The sequence below is a fragment of the Podarcis erhardii genome, assembly GCF_964252035.2.
Source record: "Podarcis erhardii genome assembly, chromosome: 1".
Lineage (NCBI taxonomy): Eukaryota > Metazoa > Chordata > Lepidosauria > Squamata > Lacertidae > Podarcis > Podarcis erhardii.
The window spans coordinates 78,012,526-78,032,602 of record NC_138497.1 but is presented as its reverse complement, the minus strand read 5'-3'; the positions used below and the strand labels follow the sequence as shown (position 1 = coordinate 78,032,602).

Genomic DNA, 20,077 nt, shown 5'->3' with positions numbered 1-20,077 from the left:
AATCAGGATGACTGCACAATAAGTATTTAATCTGGAAGTGTCCTAAGTCTTAGTGTAAGATCATCCACCCTATTTTCCTCTGTCCCTAATCTATATTGGAACTGAGTGTGGTGATCACACAGGGTCCCCGGACATTTGACGGTCTATTGATCTCTGTGCCACCACTGTGTTTGCTTCCCTGCTGCCACCAATCCATTTCACTTGGGTACACACAGAGTCCAGACAGTTGTTAACATTAAATCAAATAAGCAAGTTTATTTTATAAGTATTAACAAGTTTATGGTTTCAGATAATTTTTCTTGTCAGTTTCTTAATCTTAGTTTATTTACCGGCCTATACCTTCCTAATAACTTCTAACTGATTATCCCAACTGTCTTATCTGACTCCTCTTAACAGTTTCTCTCACTCTCTCACATCAAAACTAGACCAACCCACAGACATATCCTCCCTCTTCCTTCTCCAACTCCAACTCCAACTCTAACTCCTCCCCTTGGGTTCCCACTGGCCAATCACTTCACACTCATTTAACCCTTTCCTTATGACCCACCTAGGAGGGCAAACGCCACACTGAGTGCACCAAATAACATTGCCTTTGGGCCTCTCTCCTCAGGTAATGTTTGAATTCTGTAGAGCATTTCCTGAATGCCATTATGCATCTACAACTTTCCACAGATACATATGGTTAGATCGGTGTCAGAATAAATACATTTTGTGGTACAACATTCACAGCTCACTCAACAGAAGCATATTTTATTATCCTTATTGTCAGCATATCAGTTGATTTTATTATGGCTAAGTCTACCATAACTATACCAATACAGTGGTACCTTGGGTTACGAACTTAATTTGTTCTGGAGGTCCGTTTTTAACCTGAAACCATTCTTAACCTGAGGCGCGCTTTCGCTAATGGGGCCTCCTGCTGCTGCTGTTCTGCTGGTACATGATTCCCATTCTCATCCTGGGGCAAAGTTCTCAACCTGAGGTACTGCTTCTGGGTTAGCAGAGTTTGTAACCCAAAGTGTTTGTCACCCGAAGCGTTTGTAACCTAAGGTACCACTGTAGTGACATAACATAATTACTTCAGTTTCCTTCTTCGCTCCTTATATTTGTTAAGGTGATGCAAAAACTAACCTAGAGAGTTTTTTTTGTTTTTGTTTTAGCTTTTCCATTGTTGCATTTTTACAAAGCTATTTCCAGAACTGGAATTTTATTCTAAAGATACTGGCTCCTTCCTTAGCTGCTTACGGGGTGTGAAACCCACATGCTATTTTGGACTTTCGAAATGCAAGCATCAGTTTTATTCATTAGTGACCAAAATGGTCTTTCATCAGCTACCAGAAAGGCAAAGTCATCTTAATTTATAATTATCTGCATAATGTTTACCACTTGCCCCTTACCTCAATGTTCATAGCTCTACTATGTAGCTGTCTGGTGTATCCCCTGACAAAATCACTATTCTGGTGTGCTGAAGTCTTATAGCCTATGCATATTCCTCTATTGAGTACTTTTGGATGCCACCCCAATCTTTGACCAGTGAGAGACTCCAGGGTTTCCAAGTGCTTACCCGGGGTTGGGTTTCCTTGGAATGAAGGTCAGTGGAGACTGTGGTGCCTTTAAGATATATGGCTTTATTTACACATATATGCACCCTGAACACAGGATGAAAAGAGTTCATAGCATTAACAGCCCAACAGATCTTTCTTCTCCATTTGGTTTCCAGGGGAACCTCAAAGTCCAATACAGGCTCAGCACAGAACAGGACATGCCCCTCTGTCTGCAGCTTCCAGCGTTCAGATTTCCAACTTGCTCAAAACACAACTCTGTCCATTGTTATCCTTCATAGCAGTTAGGTGAACAGGGTGGAGGAAAGGCCCACCCATTTGTTCTGTGGCACAGAACAACTTTTTTGGATATGCTAGATTGTGGTGCCTTGACAAACGAACTAGTTTTGCAAACTTCCTCTTATGCATTCTATCCTCATAGATACAGGGTCCCAAGAATCAGAAGGGACCCGAAGTATCCTCCATACTGACAGACTCCTAAATTCATAACAGTACTATCAAGACTATGCCACAAGTTGTTCACATATAGTCCATTATGATAAATAAGAAATGTCCATTCTGTCTGTGGGTACAGTAATCTGCAAAAACAAAATCTGTTGAATTGTCCCTAATCACCTGTTGACAGGTATTTCACATACTTCTTTTGTCCAGATTCATTTTATCTTACCAGATTCCTTTAACCTTTCCTCATTGAACTTTGTTTCCAAGCTCCTCGCCATGTTTGTCACCCTCCTCTGAACACATTCCAGGTTGTCAATAACTTTCTTAAACAGCAGTTATTGACAGATTGGGTATCTGAGCTTCTTTTTGGAATGATATGTTGAATTAACTTCAAGCAGATGAGTCTTTCTATCTGTCTTGCCTGTCTCTCTGTATCTCTCTGCCGAGAGAGATTTTTCTGCCTTAACAGACTTGTTGTGAAAACCACATTAAAAGTCGTATGCTAGGAGTGAGGTCTGATGGGAACGAATGGAGTATTGGGTCCTGGGCTTCTTAAAATCTCAAGATGTGTCCTACGGTCCTGATGCAAAGGACCCCAGAGAGCTGCACAATAGAACCCTTTAACTGCCCCAGCAGTCAAGGTGTCAATCTTTATATTCTTTCTGCTTCACTGAGCTAAACAGCCACAAAAAGCCACCATCAGTTCCCTATGTAGTCAGTTGTGCAGAGATGAACAAAGCCCTGTCAGCCATGAATCAGGGGATCTGACGGCAGTGTTATGGCTTGTTCTGATCCTGCTTCACGTCAGCCGTCAGCCTAGGAGAAGTGTGGAGCCTTTTAAAAACAGCTGTTGAACTTTCTGAAACACGGGGACACTGTGATTTCAAAATAGACATTCCTTTTCAAGAGAATTGACCCATCACAATGTGTTTCGAATTTCCACACACACCAGCTTGTCTATTAAGAAAACTCTGCATTCGGCACAGAACCCCTGTGCATTGAAGAGGATTCTGGAACACGTTCTTGGTTTTCCAATCATGCCAACAAGGATTACTGGTCATGCCTGTTGGACCTTAGTGTTGTTCCATGTGTACTGAGGACGTACTCTAGACTGTGCTTAACATTCTTTTTCTGAGGCTGTGCTCTGCAGGAGAAGATTGACAGTGATAGGAAAGCTGTTCTTTAGCAATTTGTGTCTACCCTTCTTTTCACTGAAGCATTCTCTATAACTTCCAAAGAAACTCGAGGGTTCCTTGGTGCAGAGTTTGAAGAACAAAGACCAAGTTACGGGTTGATTAAATGTTACCACTAAGCATTTGTAGCTCATCACTTAAAATGAATCAGTCCTTTCAAACAAAGGTCAACACATAGAAGTATCTTACAAGTTAGAATAAATGCTCTGAAGGGAGAATGCAGTGGTGGGGAGCCTTTAGCCTGTTGACCTAATGAGAGCCTCCTGGCCTCTGAAATTGGCCTGGGAGGCTGTTTGGGGACAAACACTTGTACCTTTTCCTGTGCCTGACACCAGATGTGGGAAAGTTCAGAAAGAATTCAAAGCCTGGAAGGTGACAGAAAAAGATGGCAAATTCAAAAAGTGCTGAATTCAAGCTATGACTGCAAAGGAAGAATCAACTTGATGTCAGGTAATTGGCAGGTAGGAGCCCCCTGCCCAATCAAAGTGCCCTGTGAAATGTTGGCCACTTCTGAATCTGGCCTTCAAGCCAGATTTTCCATAACTGGCATAATGGGTAGCTAAATATAGGTGGTGGCTGTTTTTATCTGTGCTCATGCAGTGTCTTCTGTAGTCAGCCACATCACAAAATTGAATGAGGTGGTACAATTATGTATATGCACACATGCAATGATTAACCTTTCATAGTTTCTCCAACATTGTTAGTGATAAGCTGAGGCTTCATATTGCAATGTCCATCCCGAAATGGCTTCAGTTGACCTAATTTTTCACAATGTGAGGAACACCTCTGCCTCCATGGCATCTCAAAATGGTCTCATTATAAAGAGGCCTGAGCATCTAAAATCTCTAGCTGTTTTTGATGATTTAGGCCTCACTGACTTTAATGAAAGATAACATCAGCTTTCATTACCAAGGCAATCAATCCAAGTTCAGCTCTTGGTTAAGTTAATGAAGATATAAACTGGCTGAATTTAGAAAGCAGAGACCATCGCACATGATTTTTATTGCCTTGCTATAATTCTTGTTTGCCTACCTTTCTCAAACAAACAAAAAAAATATAAAAGGGAAAATTTCACATACCCACAGCTTTAAAAACCTCGGGTTACAGATGCTTCAGTTTACAGACGCTTCAAGTTACAGACTCCGCTAACCCAGAAATACTACCTTGGGTTAAGAACTTTGCTTCAGGATGAGAACAGAAATTGTGCGGCAGCAGCGCGGCGGCAGCAGGAGGGCCCCATTAGCTAAAGTGGTACCTCAGGTTAAGAACAGTTTCAGGTTAAGAACAGACCTCTGGAACGAATTAAGTTCTTAACCTGAGGTACCACTGTATCTCCTATCTGATTCATCATTATTCTCACTTTGTGTGCCTTCCTAGCATCTTATCAGTTCTGTTTAAGATTTTCTGAGAATTTATATGGCAAAAATCCAGCTGCTTTGTATTTGAATTCAACAACTTTGTGAAAATGAGGCAGGAACTGAGACAATCAAATGCTTAAAAGTTAAGGGCAGGTATTAAGTTTTACTCAAAGTAGACTCCATTGTAATTAATGAGCGAAACATAATCATGTTCACTAATTTCTAAAGATCTACTCTGACTAAAACTTAGTTGAATACCAACATGTATTCTTAGGTTGGAATTGGAACACTGCACTAATACACTCATTCTGTCAGTGCAATGATCTTCCCACCACCCCCATTCTGGAAATTCTCCTGACACCCCCTTTTCCAAACCAATTAGGGAGGCTGCAGGGACACACACTGAAGGAAACCCCATTGCATTAGTGGGACTTGTGCTGCCTCCCACTAGCAACTATTTAGTTGACTCTGACCCCAAAGGTTGTATTCAGCTAAGTCCTACTCAGAGTAGACAAATTGAAATTAATGAACCTAAGTTAGTCATCTCCATTAACTTCAATATGAGTAGGACTAGCATTGAATACCACAGCTCACAAGCAGCGTTTTTTTAAAAAAGGAACTATCTGAACCCTGGGTCATATAAGCTACCCTATGTTCCCATACCATCAGAAGCAGTGACTGCATCATTAACTCCCCTTGCTGCTACCCCAGCGTATTAAAAAACTGTTGGCTCATAACAATCATTGCTTTTATTGCAAGGACCACTGTTGGCTGATCTGGTATGGCAGAATGAATAAGAGCAGGAGTTATGAGAAAGAAGTCTCAGCTCAGTTACCACATGTTCTGTTCTATTTAGAACAGTTTTATGTGTTTTATAATTGCAACGGTTTTATTTGGTTTTTATAATTGTGTAGTTTTATTGTTGAAACCCACCCTGGGAACTTAAGGTGAAGGGCAGGTAAGAGGTCTTATAAATAAGTAAAGAACTCATTAGAGGGACTTAAACAAACCACTGTCACTTTGCTGTATGAAATATGGGGATAATCAGTTATGCTGGCCTACGTCACAGATTTAGCCTAAAGTTTCCTGAGATAATGAATGTAAAGCACTTTGAGCATTTATTATTTATAGTGCTCTTTCCTCAAGAATCTTATTACTATCGTCAACCGGCTTTGAGGGCAAGAGCATGTTGTAGGAGCATTTTGCAGCATTTAATACAGCCTTCCCAAATTGTACTGCCTGTGAAGCACTAGACTGGGGATCTCCGTGTTGCATGCATGTTTGGTGTATGGGGTGTTAAGGGAAGGGGTAGCACCTCTGGTAGGGGACACATTGTGCTCCTTCTGGGGTGGTTTGTCCCCCTTTGTTTCCCACCCTGCACTCAGCTCTCACCTGTGGCTCATAGAAACTGTCAGCATGCAACAGTGGCCCAAACCTGGGACTGGCTTGCTAAACCACGTGATGGTAGCTGATGGCTCACAAACGTGATGGTAGCTGATGGCTCACAAACCGTCAGTGAGTTAGGGCCTTCCGCTGGTGAATTGAGCGGACGAGACTAATAGTGGGTCCAATGGTCAAGAAGGCAGTTTCTGCACATGCTGCAGAGGGAAATGAGGGGGCACATGGGGCTTGTCAACCTGGGAAGGTAGCCCATCTAGGAGAAGGCAAACTCTGATCCTAAACCTCCACTGTCTTGTGGGATATCTTTGGGAGAAGAAAAGGCTAAGGAGTAAACCCTCAACAAATCCAGAGTGGAGTTCCTAAAATGGTTGGATGGTGCCTTGTACGCCTCCTTCTGGCAACTCCTGCAGCCAAGCAGGTGCCAAACGTATTGCTCTGCTGGAGAGGTCATTTCAGTGGTTTGACTTCACCACCGGAGGTGCACTCCATTGTCTCTCAAGACAGATGGATGCATACAAAATGCATAAGTTGAACTTTATAGAAGCTCACTTTGATGCCAGTGATGCCTGTTTTTAAATCCAGATTTACAAGTGCAAGCTGTAATAGTGGCACTGTTCCCTAGGGCAGTCTCTGAACCCAGAATGAAATCCACAAGCCTCACCCTCTGACTCCCACAAGAGTTAGCCAAATCATGCTCTTCCACAGCATTCTCCTAACTAAAGGGGCTGCCAGAAGTGGAGCTTTCCCCCTCTGCTGTCTTAGCAGAGGCAGCCCATCTCCACTATTCATATCATTCTTTTTGATACTTCCAATTTCTCTCTCATGCTCTGCAGCAATACCCTCCTCCTCTGCCTCTTATATATTTCCATATTCTGCTGGCAGAGTAAAAAAAAAAGAAAAAAAGAGCTTGATGGAATATGAAAGCTGGAGAGTGTATTTGTTAAGAAAAGTCCCTGAAGCAATTGCTATCCCTGACATGGTGGTGACTTTATCATTGGGAGATGCAGTGGCTGTGAAGGGTTCCTTCCATCTCCTTCGTTCAGCCATTTAGCAGCAAGCAGCAAGAGCAAAGGGATGTGCAATTGGTCTCCGTGTTCCACTTCCAAATGTTTGGGAGCACCATACATTCTCATAGTTGAGATATTTATTGACTTTGAGCCACAATCCTGCAAAACTCATTTAATGGCATCCAGCATCTTAGACTCATTAACTTTTTAAACTGGATGCTTGTTTAGATAACTTACTTGGATTGTGTCTGAACTTAGATCGTACACAGTCACTGGTGTGGAAATGTCTATCTAAATATTAAACGGACCCAATCTGGAGTCGGAATTGGTTTTGCACGAACCACTATAATTACTATTGGAATGAAATTCATCACCAGTTGAAGGGAATATAGATGGCATAAGCATGTAAATGAGAAAAGAAGAATGGGGAGACAAATATAGAATAAGGAAAGGAACTTGGTGTGGTTAGGGAATTTTAATATTGGTGTTCTTAATGTTATATTTTAAATTGCTTTTTCAATGCACTCTCAATTGCTGAAATATTTTACCTGCAAAATAAGGTAAAAGCTATATCTTTCTGCTTGGTTCTTAAAAAGGTAGCTTTTTACATTTTTCACCAATGTCTGTAGATTATAATGACATAATCTTTTATTCAGAGTAAAGTATTGGCAATTTTACTTTCTAGCTGTTGTATTCTCCTCATGTCCTGTTGTGCTCAATACACTGGGTGGTGTAGGAACTGCAGCATAAATCCTTGACTTGGCAACAGAAATTCCATCCAATTATCTTACTGGCTGGTCTTTATTACACTTCATCTGGTTTTCTGATTTCATTTCATGTCTGCTGACATCTGTTCTGCAAGCGACTCTGGCAGGCATAGATATTTATAGATATACAGATAGATGCACATGTATGTATGCATAATAAATACATAAGGCAATACAATCAATTGTGGGTTATGATACCACCTATTATTGTACAGGAAGTGAGTTATCATTGCTTTCCCCCCTAGTGGCATCAACTCTTAAGATGGCTAAAATAAATGGGGAAAAGTGCAACAAATTAATTCAGAGAGCACACATTCCAACAATCATTCAAAAGTGAATGAGTTGACTTGACAAGCTCAATTTTCAAAGGAATCTCTATCAGGCTACTACAGAAAGGCAGCAAGTGAGGAATTCTACAAGAAGACTCAATTTACCAAATGTCAGGTCGGTGACATTAATTTTCAGCAAGAAGACCAAATTTTCCAATTCTGGAGATTTAATTGGAGGTGTGACTCAGACGGCATGTGTTGCAGAAGGTAGAAGCTCTTTTAATGCTGGCCTATGCTTATCTCTCTCTTTTTGGGAGTTTTTCTTTTCGGGGAAAAAGTATTTCTCTTCTCAATAGTAAGTTAACTTGAGGAATATCGACAAAATTGTTTCAAATTGGCATTAAACAGGTAAAGGGACCCCTGACCATTAGGTCCACTCGTGGCCGACTCTGGGGTTGCTGCACTTATCTCGCTTTACCGGCCGAGGGAGCCGGCATAAAGCTTCCGGGTCATGTGGCCAGCATGACTAAGCCGCTTCTGGCGAACCAGAGCAGCGCACGGAAACGTTGTTTACCTTCCCGCCGGAGCGGTACCTATTTATCTACTTGCACTTTGATGTGCTTTCAAACTGCTACATTGGTAGGAGCTGGGACCGAGCGACGGGAGCTCACCCCGTCGCAGGGATTCGAACTGCCGACCTTCTGATCAGCAAGTCCTAGGCTCTGTGGTTTAACCCACAGCGCCACCCGTGTCCCTTAAATTGGCATTAGCTATACGTATATAGCTTGTTGCATTCCTGCGGGTAGGGAACACCATTGTTCAGCTTTGGCATACATTGAATGGGTGGTTGAGGTTTTCAAAATGGTGGGTTGGTGTTTGGTTGTTGTTGTTTTTTACTTTATATGCATATTTCTAAGATTTCATAGAAGAGTTTGGCCAAGATTGCATTTGGCAGCCTGTTCTCATATAACTTTTTGCACTTTTTGCAAAATGACGTCAAATACATGCGTGGAAGCTGTGAAACGCGACTCGCGCAGACGCATCTTACGTTTACTTCAGGATGTGAACAGGGCTCCGGAACGGATCCCGTTCGTATCCAGAGGTACCACTGTATTTGTTTTTAGGACCCACCCTATTCTATTGACTGAAATTTGTTTTAACACATTTAATATTGGATCAAATATTAAATGCCTCATGGTGAAGGATGGGTATAGACTGAGGCAACTGCTGTCAGAAATAGTATAACCCAGTGACAGGTTTTCACCTCAGTGAGAACTAAGCACCCCCAAGATTCCTTATCTGAACCATATGTGTGCATGCATAATTTGTGATGCTGTTTTGACAAAAAGATCACTTGGCAAAAAACAAAGTGAAAAGGACAGGTTGGAGGAAATGAAATTGAATCGAGCGTAAAATGAGAATAAATCTATCCCATCGTTGCATATTTCCTGGAACATTTTACAACAAGAAGTAGACAATAGTAGTAAGGTAGACTGTTTACACAGCAAGAGTCTTAAATGGTTTAGGAAAGCATGCGAGTCCACAATAAGAACACTTTAGAAAGAGGATAAAGGCTTCTGGTACAGAAACGAGCCTACTTTTTCTCTGCTATCCATTACACATTTTCTTGACACCACCCCAACGCAGAATTTATAGATGCTGCTGCAAGGCAGCTATTTCCAAGCCAAGAAAATCCCAAGATGCTTGCATCTGTCTAGATGTCAGGGGCATGGTGTGGAAAAGATATTTCAAAAGTGCTAGTCATATGAATGGTTGTGGAAGAGGCAGCTTGTTAGAGAGGATTATGTGAGATGTTAGTTATTACTTCACTGGCCAGCTACCAGCTTCCCAGTGGAGAATGGAGACAGAAGAGCAAAAGCAAATCAATGGCAATTCACCATGAGTTAGAAAAGCAATGTTTAAAGTTTGTACTCCATTTTGTGTGTTTTTTTAAACAACAACAACAACAACAGATCTAAGCATATTGGAATTGTCAGTGACAATTTTCACTTCGGTACCAAACCATTGCTTCTAGTGCAGCTATGAAAATGCAGAAAGCAGATTTATTTGTAAATATTTCAGTACTCCTTTTCTTTACCTTAACCCTTAAGAAGTTCACAATGACAGAAAAAGAAAACGGAATTGCCAGATTAAGATTACCAAATTAAAACAATAAGCAAAAAAAGAAAAGAAAAAGCTTTTCAAAAGTGCAAGGCCTATGTGTGCCTCTGAGTAACAGATGGTCTACATTCTCACAGAAAAAGACAGGAACACAAGTTAGGTGTGTGTGACATTATATAATAATGTGAAGTCTGAAGGGACTTGTCAGAGAGGTTACATAGCTGGAAATAATGAATGATCAGTCAAATTCTTGGCCCTACATCTAGTATATTTTCATCAGAACTATATTGTAAATTACGAGGCAAATCCCAATAGAGTCAGAATTTGATTCTGTTGTAGAAATTACTATAGCACTGTGTAACTTTCACTCAGAGAGCATAATCTGTGTCTTCCATGTTTGGGGCCAAAACCCCAACAATTGTACTGCTTGTTTCTGTATATTTTATATTCACAGAAGACTATATGCTGACTCTAATGTTCTGTTTCAGACTCAAGTGTCTAAACAAATCTAGTCCACAAAGAACAGGATTTTTTTTTGCCCTGTGATTTTTAATACTTTTTCTTCAGCCCTCTGTATTAACTGCCACCTGTAGCAATGGGCCAAGGGGGCACATCTCCCTCCATTTTCAGACCCTCATGAAATTGAAATAGATGGGTCATTGATGCTTCTGACCCCCAGCCCCAACAATCACCCTAAGTTATCCTCAGTCATAGCCAAGGAACACACGGTGTTCACTATTGTTCTCTTTCTGGCATGTCAGGCCTGGATCCCTCTGTAGTGCCACCCCAAAACAAATTAAGAGACTGAGGTGATTTTTGGATTGTTGCCTGAGGATATCATTTCAGCTTATCAAAGTCTTGCCTGGCTGAGATGAAGATGGCAGTGCTTAATTGTATCTCAAGGCTGTAGTGGAGTCAGGCCTCCCAAATTGCAGATTCAGGCCAAACATAGTTTTGGACAGCAGTCCTACTCAGGTGAGGCACTTGATGTAATGAACTTTATGCTGTACTATTCTTGTCAGGTGTTTTCTTTAGTAGAAAAATTGAGATAAGCAGTCAAGCCCTATCTTTCCCCTTCTGTAAGTTTAAGATCCCTTCCCTCCCCCACCCCACCTTCAGAGCCCATTGCTTGCTCAGGCCACAGCAGCCTATAAAGACAATTGATTTAATGTGGCAGCAGAGGTGAAGGAAGAGCTGTGTAAGCTGACGGAGCTAGGCTGATATATAAAAACAGCTCCATGCCTCATAAACCTAGGCTTATTATTAGCAGGCTGAGTTAGATCACAAGATGTCAAATGGTGAGCTTGAGAGTCCATTACACTTTAATTCCTCTTTGCTTTCCACACAAGAAAAAATGCACCAAAGTAAGTTTTTTTTTAAATGTCATTTAAGAGAAAACTCTGCTATTTCAGGATTGTTATTGAAAATAAATATCAGTGTACATATTTTTACCTAGGAAGGATAATGGGCTCCAGAAATGAAAGAAGTTTTAGTAGAAGAGGAGGGATGTAAACTGAATTGCCATCCTTTTTCTGGCCTCATGTGCTTTTAATTGTATGTCAGGCAGAAATCCAACAAGTGTAGCATTCTACCATGAGGATGGTATAAACTTCAAGCCCAACGAGAAACAGTTGAGGGAGTTGGGTATGGTTAGCCTGGGAAAGAGGAGACTGAGAGGAGATATGATTGTCATCTTCAAATCTCTCAAGGGCTGCCACATGAAAGATGGAGCAGGCTTGTTTTCTCTTGCTCTGGAGGGTAGGACCTGAACCAACAGTTACAAGAAAGGAGATTCCGACTAAACATCAGGAATAACTTTATGTTAGTAAGAGTTGCTTGATAGTGGAACGGACTCCCTTGGAAGGTGGTAGAATTGCCTTCCTTGAAGGTTTTTAAGCAGAGATTGGATGACTTTAGCTGAAATTCCTGCATTGTGGGGGTTGGACTAGATGACCCTTGGGGTCCCTTCCAACTCCACAATTCTGTGATTTTTATAAGCACAGTCTAGCCATGAGCTTTCAAGCTTATGTATAACAAAGCAAATGTGTTTTTTGTGCATTGTACAGTTTCTGTGGAAACACTAGATGTAAGGTGCATACATGGTGTATAAACTGGCTTGCTTATGTAATTTTTGGCTTGTGAGATTATGAACTTTAAAAATTTTTCAATAAGTGCAGATGATATGTTACAATTTTGACGTTGCTTCATAAAATAAATCTCATAAGCCTCTAACCTTGTCTGAACATAGAGGAAAAGGGCTTGCCTGATTTATTGGGGGAAAGCCTTAAGCTCTGGGTGACATTAGCAGTGAAAATGTCAAGTTCTGCAGTATGTAGTACATAAGCATGCTGTAATTTCACTGTACTTAATGTTATGGAACAATAACCAAGGCTTTGTATGGTTCTACGCAATCATTTTGTAATACCAAAGGCTGGCCTATTTATCACAGGGGGATCTTGAGGAATGGTCTCTGCATGATGACTTCATCTGCCAGTGTAATATTAATTTAATTTAATTTAATTTAATTTACATACCACTTTTATCTTCTGAGGATCTCAAGGTCGTGTACACGATTCTCCTCCTTCCCATTTCATCCTCACAACAAACTTGTGAGGTAGGTCAGGTTAAGAGATGACTGGTCCAAGGTGAGCTTTATGGCTGAGTGGGGATTGGAACCCTGCTCTCCTAGTCCAACACTCTAACCATTACACCACACTGATCACCATATTTTGCTTCTGCATTACATGACAGTCCATTACATGTGTTATGATCCTGGGAGCAGACCACATCTTCAGGCTGCAGATTCAAAGTGGGAGAGGGAATTGTCTCTAGGGCCAGCCCCAGATGTATTTGCTAATCCAGAAACTCTGTTGCAAAAGGAGCCCATTGTGCAAGTATTGCTCCAGCTCTAGGAGGTCACATTGCCCTCCTCTGACTGCAATAACTCCATCTCAGAAGTCCTAGGGGAATCACAGTCTCCTTTGCTCTTATTTAAGGCTCACTCCGATGTTGACTGCTGCTGAAACAACATTTGAAGCAACCATTCTTATGCATGTTGCCATCTCAATCAGTCACATGCACCACAATTTGGGCATGTGACAGAATATTGACACAGCCTTTTCAAAACAGCAGATCACTGAAGGCAATTCCTAAAATGCATATTTGGAAAATAAGTCACCCTATTTAGCGGCATGTTGACAAAGTTAGCAAGCTGAGTGATAAAGTGGGCTTATAGTTCTATTTATTCCCAATTGCTGAGATAAATTAAGGGTACATTCCATTTTGGGACCTCTTCTTGCTATCCTAAGAAATTATTCTTTGAGGATCTGTTTCCAGGCCCTCAGGTCCCAGACAATGGCTTCTCAGTTTTTAAAGGGAAGATTTTGCGAGATTTCACTGGAATACAGATTTCATATCTGTGGTGGAATACCTTCCCTATTTCTTGCTTATTTTCCAATAACATGTAAAGTTTGCCTACGATAATGGCAAACTTTTCACGGCAAGTTGTTTGTTGTATCAGGTTTAAACTGATATGTCCATTCCACATGACTTCTCCATCCTTTTATGTCATTTCATTATGCTGTAATCATGCCTGCAAGGGTGGTCATTTTTCATTTTTCAAAAAATCTATATGCTGTGCTGCGTAAATTTTAGGCACCTGACTGATAATATTTTGTCAACTGAAAATATGTTTTAATACCTCTGATTCCATCATAATTTCAAAAGTAGCTTGTTATGCATGCAGTGTTTAAAAATTTGTTAAATTATGTGACAACCATCATTATCACCTTGACATCATAAAAGTTAAGATTTTAGGTTTCGTATAAATTGTATTTCCAATTTTTCATGCACATTTGTTCTTAGACTTTATTTGGATTTTCATATTTTAAAACTTGTTTATTTAATATTAACAGTGGCTATCAGCTGCACAATAAAGTGATTGGCTGAAATCATCTTCTTACAAAGGTTAGAATTATTCCACCATGACTGAACTTTGGTGAACCAGTGATGCCTTGCAATCCATTTCCCCCTGTAGCTTTACAATTCTTTATTTTGGTATTGCATACTACTGAAAGTAAGGAAACAGATGTACTGTACAGCAAACTAGATTGTTTTTGTTCCTTTTCTAAAGGAAATAGTAGTGATGGGTAAGGAAGCACTGGAGATTGTAGCGCTCGTAACATTTCATATGGGGATTAGGTGCCATTTTTATATTTAATCTAGTGCAGCACCATGTCATGGCTTGACACCTCATTTCAGACTGGCTTGTAGGAGCCTTGGCAGAGACAGAGGACCACAGAGAATACAGAGTAGGATTAACTGAATTTATATTGAAGATACGTCTCCTTTCATCATAATGGATTTCCAGTCAATGTTCATTAATATGATTCATGTGGAGAAACGTAGAACCAAATTACATCCATATGTGTGAGAAGTCCCTATGGAGGGATACCTGCCTGCTTTCTTTCTGCAATAAAGACTCAAGGCCCTTCCTCAAAAGTTCCTTCCCGAAGACTCCCAAGTAACACCCTCACAACAGAATGACCTCCAACAGAATCTTAAAATGGAAATTCAGCGTAAGAACCAATTTCTGACCCCCTCCCAATTTCCCCCTTCCCCTGCAGTCCCAGAGGATTGGGGGATCCTCCTGAACAGCATGGGAGGTAACATGAAGGACATGAAAATGGCCTTCGTCCCCCTTTCCTCTAGCAGGATTTGAGTCCCTTCCAGGAATGGAAGGGGGTCTTTCAGTTCAGGGAAGGGGCATTCTGAATCCAACTCAGTGTTCATAACTCCAGTTGTTACTTTGTTCAGTTACATATAACTAACTGCTCAATAAAGTTTAATCCCAATACAGTGGTACCTCGGGTTAAGAACTTAATTCGTTCTGGAGGTCCGTTCTTAACCTGAGGTACCACTTTAGCTAATGGGGTCTCCTGCTGCCGCTGCACCGCTGCTGCACGATTTCTGTTCTCATCCTGAAGCAAAGTTCTTAACCCGAGGTACTATTTCTGGGTTAGCGGAGTCTGTAACCTGAATCTTCTGTAACCTGAAGTGTCTGTTACCCGAGGTATCACTGTAGTGGTATACCTGCTTGTGTTTACACATGTAGATACGAAGTGCATGAAGTCGACATAATAGACGTGTAGAAGAACAGCAGATGATAAGAATAAGAATATTTGTACCCCGCCCATCTGACTAGGTTGCCGCAGCCAGTCTGGGCAGCTTACAGCATATATAAAAGCATAGTAAAACATTAAACCTTAAAAAGCTTCCCTATACAGGGCTGCTTTCAGATGTCTTCTAAAAGTCAGATAGTTTTTTATTTGCTTGACATCTGATGGGAGGGCATTCCACAGGGTGGGCGCCACTACGGAGAAGGCCCTCTGCCTGCTTCCCTGTAACCTCACTTCTTGCAGTGAGGGAACCACCAGAAGGCCCTCAGAGTGGGGGTGGAGACTCTCCTTCAGGTAAACTGGGCTAAGGCTTGGAAATGTATTGGGGGCAATGTAGGTCTTTCAGGACCAGTGTTATATGGTCTTGGCAGCTGCTCCCAGTCACCATCCGCATTCTGGATAACTTGTAGTTTCCGAGTCATCTTCAAAGGTAGTCCTACATAGAGCGCATTGCAGTAGTCCAAGCTGGAGATGGATAATGAAAACATGCAGTACTAGTCTCAGTGTAGTAAAGTGAATTAATTAAACAGTGTTGAGAAGAACATGGAGCCCAAGTTTAGTTTCAAATGTCAAGAGGCTATGATTTAAAAGAAATAAATATCAACAAAATTTGGTTTTCTGTTTTTGTTCCTTGGGTTTCTAAAGATAGCAAAGAAATCTCACATGGTAGCAATTGTTTGGCTTTGGAGAAACAGTGTTAACCCAAATGGGAACCAATTTATTTCTGTGGAGTAGAGACTGGCCCAGTGAAAGCATTTCCATGAACCTGAGTGGAGTCAGCTTGACTCAAATTGAGATGTAGCACAGGCCTCTCTAGAGCATCACTTGGGCACATGGGTTTTCCATTATGTGAAATGAAGGATGTGTTCACCCTGACTAAACTGGGCTTGTAAAGGATAAAGGAATCATTGGCTCAAATTCTATATCCTGTCTTACATGGGGAAGCAGCCTGCATTATCTGATCTCAAAGTATACAAAGAAGAGAGCAATTTTCTTTGCTCACCATTCCTGTTTACTTCAGAATATGCAGTATAATCAGTAAAAGAAAAAGGTAATAGAATAACATAAACCGGGGAGGGTGGAGGGGAGAGACACAAGAGAGAAGGTCTGGCGGCAAATGAAATGGGTTATTTCCAGCCAGCTCTGCATAACCAGTAAAAGGAGACATAAAGAAGTTTTCAGTGTGAGGCAGGCTCATAATATAAAAACAAACCATCAAATTTTAGTGGAAGCTAAAATAAAGGCTGCAGTATTGGGGGGGGGGAGGGAGAACAGATTCATGTGGAACATCTTTAATGGCAGAGAGAGAGGGAGAAAGAACATGAGTGCATGTTTAGTGCATTTGCTTTTGTTCCAAAAATCATAAGCTTATGCTGAAAATCGCCTCAGATCTATTATAGGCTCCAATGCATGGGGGTGAGTGGGCGGGTTGTTGATTATTTTTAAATGCAGGTAGACAAGATTGGAGTCTGTTTAAATCTTTTATACAGCTTGAATTAATACTGGGAAATGTGTACCATATGGTTTGACTATGTAGAGAAAGAAGATGTGACACTAGAAGATCCTTGATCCGGCTTTGTGTGTGTGTGTGTGTGTGTGTGTGCACGTATATGTGAATATTTGTGAATTATTATTTTTTTAATGTAGTGAAACAGACCTACAGTTTATACAATAGGGCCTGACTGTTTTGACTGCCATTGTAGCAATAGTTACAGATAGGTAGCCGTGTTGGTCTGCCATGGTCAAAACAAAATAAAAAAATTCCTTCCAGTAGCACCTTAAAGACCAACTGAGTTAGTTCTAGGTATGAGCTTTCGTGTGCATGCACACTTCTTCAGAAGTGTGCATGCACACGAAAGCTCATACCTAGAACTAACTCAGTTGGTCTTTAAGGTGCTACTGGAAGGAATTTTTTTATTTTGATTGTAGCAATACTATGTGTATTCATGCATACTGTATATTGCAAACATTACCAAGAGAAAACTGATGGGAAGTAATGAGAGAGGGCTCCCAGGCATTTGGAAGAGAACTTTTAATTTTTCTCCTTATAGTATTTTCTCCCCTTGGGTTTGTTTGCCTATTCGTATGCTATCTTTGATTGCTGACATGTGCATTAAAAATACCTCTTGTGAGGTCTTAAGGCACCTAACAACAAGTTGTAATAAAATAAATGTTGATAGTTCATGAAAGCACCTAGATGCAGCAGTTTAAAAAGAGTAAATAAGCAGCTGCTATTAAACAACAATTCTGATTAAAAGGAAGGAACTAAAAAATCTAAGAACAGTTAACAGTTAAAGAGAGCAGCATTTGCACTGAAAAGACAGCCATGAAGGTGTCAGACACAGTGAGTTTACTGAAAGCTTCATGAATTTGCATGCCACCCTGGCACAGGCGCCAATCTAATCATTCCAGTTTTTCTAAACATGCAGGCATGAGTACTATACTTTTAAGCTGTTTTTTTGCTGCTCCCCATGGCTTCTCAATTTTAATTAAGTATAAGTTCCCACTGTTTTAATTGCAACCAACAGACAAATGTCATCTTCCCCAGCTGGCAACAGAGTCCATTTATTGGAAATCAAATGCAATTCAATCCCTTTCTTGTCTGCAACTTACTTAAAATTTTAAAATCACAGGCCAGTTTCCCATGCTTTCCCTCAAAGCAGCCTAGATTCATAATGCAGAAGCCGTCTAGAGTGACTGAGGCAAGACACTCAGATGGGTGAGGAATAATAATAATAATTATAATTATAATAATAATAATAGACATCCCTATTTTCATCAGAGAAATGTTGGAGGATATGTGTCTTGCCTTTGTGAAACTGTGCAATTCTTTTTTAAAAAAATTGTGGCATGGCCTGTGTTTATCTAAGTTCTGTGTTCTACCACCACCAACCCAATTACTCCTATCTGCCCTATTACCTTTGACAGAAATTGTACCCAGGTTAGGCAAATTAGCAGAATGTGTTTTTGCTAAAAAGGTGGTGTTGCTTGCTCGGGTACGCAGGGAAATTAATATTCAGTATCCGATTATTATATGCAAAGTAGATCTCCCTTCTTTCTGTTGCTATTAATATGAAAACTCTCTCTAGAGATGCATAATTTTTGTTTAGCCTAATCTTACAGTGGCTGGGACAACACAGTCAGATGGACAGTGTATAAGTCATCATCATCATCATCATCATCATCATCATCATCATCATCAAAGCCAAACATTTATACAGGTCTGCTAGCTATATCTGAATGTGCATTTCAACTTTATAGGGAGCCCACATGAAAGGACAATGACTATTTCTCTTTTTCCTCTGGTATGAAGTGAAAAAGATGAAGCTGGATAGCTTAACTTAGTATGGTTGAGTGGTTGCCCTGGGCAGCAAGACCAGAATATTTGTTGGAACCCTGTAGCATAACTTTTAGCTTATTTTAGAAGCAAGCATGTCTTTCAGGTTGCAGAAAAAAATCTGAGCAGTTTCTTGAATGCATTGCTCACAGTGATGGTAACTCTAGCCCAGTGGAAGATCCTGTGATCATAATCGCTCACAGAACAAATACTTTCTCCTAGCCTCCAAGGGCATGTGAAAGAGCTTACAATTTAAGAAGGAAGCCTCAGAAGTTATAAAAATGGAACGTTATGCAATGAGATGGCTTTGGCCACAGCAATGGAAAAGGATGGGCCAGGAAGATAAACACCTGTGCAGCATGAAGGAGAGGGCCTTCTAGGTAGTGGCACCCTCCCTGTGGAACGCCCTCCCTTCATATGTCAAGGTGATAAGGAAATATACAACGTTTTGAAGACATCTGAAGGCAGCCCTGTATTGGGAGGCTTTTAATGCTTGATGTTTTTATTACGTTTTTAGATACAGTGGTACCTTGGGTTACAGACGCTTCAGATTACAGACTCCACTAACCCAGAAATAGTACCTTGGGTTAAGAACTTTGCTTCAGAATGAGAACAGAAATCTCGCGGCGGCAGCAGGAGGCCCCATTAGCTAAAGTGGTACCTTAGGGTAAGAACAGTTTCAAGTTAAGAACGGACATCCAGAACGAATTAAGTTCTTAACCCGAGGTACCACTGTATGCTGTAAGCAGCCCAGAGTGGCTGGAGAAACCCAGCCAGATGAGTGGGGTATAAATAATAACATTATTATTATTAGGAATCATGGTCCCAGTCTTGTGTATGGAGACAGATGTGGAGGATGAGCTGACCAAGTGTGTGGCTGAGGAAGAGCTGAGCAGGGCCTCTAACACTGAACCTGCAGAGCTAAGATTGTGGAGCCAGAGTCAGGACCCTCACAAACACCCTTCCCTTCCTTAAGCCCAGTTGCCTCCTGCAGTACCATGCCTGCCCAACAATACAGGGATCATGTTGAGCAAGAGGCCACAGAGTGCAGATGAAGTACCCTTTAAGAGTTTCTATTCTCTGAGCAAAAATGGGGTATAAAGCTTGGGAGACGTGGACTTGAGGCAGAAGCTCATACGACCTCAGTTCACTTCCAGCCATAGAGGAAGCAATGCTCATCCATGGTACCACATTGCTCCATTGGGCTTCATGGGCTGGGGTAGGAATGGCCTATCACTTGGAGTGCACAGCATTTTGTTATTATAAAGACTGAAAACTTTTCGTCATAAAATAATGCCTTTGTGTGCATTTGTGCAATTGTGTGGTTGCATGTCACTTTCACATGAAGAGGTATAATCTGGACAAATTTCAAATAGTTTGAAAGTTACAGCAGTTTAAAAGTGAATAGCAAGTGCTGGAGTCATATGTTTCCAACCATTTTTGC

At 40.9% G+C, this 20,077-nt stretch overlaps 1 protein-coding gene across 8 annotated transcripts in view; it reads left to right on the top strand.

Moving 5' to 3' along the window:
* The window catches only part of TSPAN4 (tetraspanin 4), a 524,393-nt gene that overhangs the window by 202,588 nt on the left and 301,728 nt on the right, over nucleotides 1–20,077 (top strand). Inside the window, exon 1 of one of the 8 annotated variants that reach the window (XM_081880650.1) lies at nucleotides 10,692–11,094. The exons of the other annotated variants lie outside the window; for them this stretch is intronic. The gene's annotated coding sequence lies outside the window, so the exon portion shown is untranslated. Of the gene's footprint in view, nucleotides 1–10,691; nucleotides 11,095–20,077 lie in introns of those variants that run through there. 8 annotated transcript variants of the gene reach the window in all.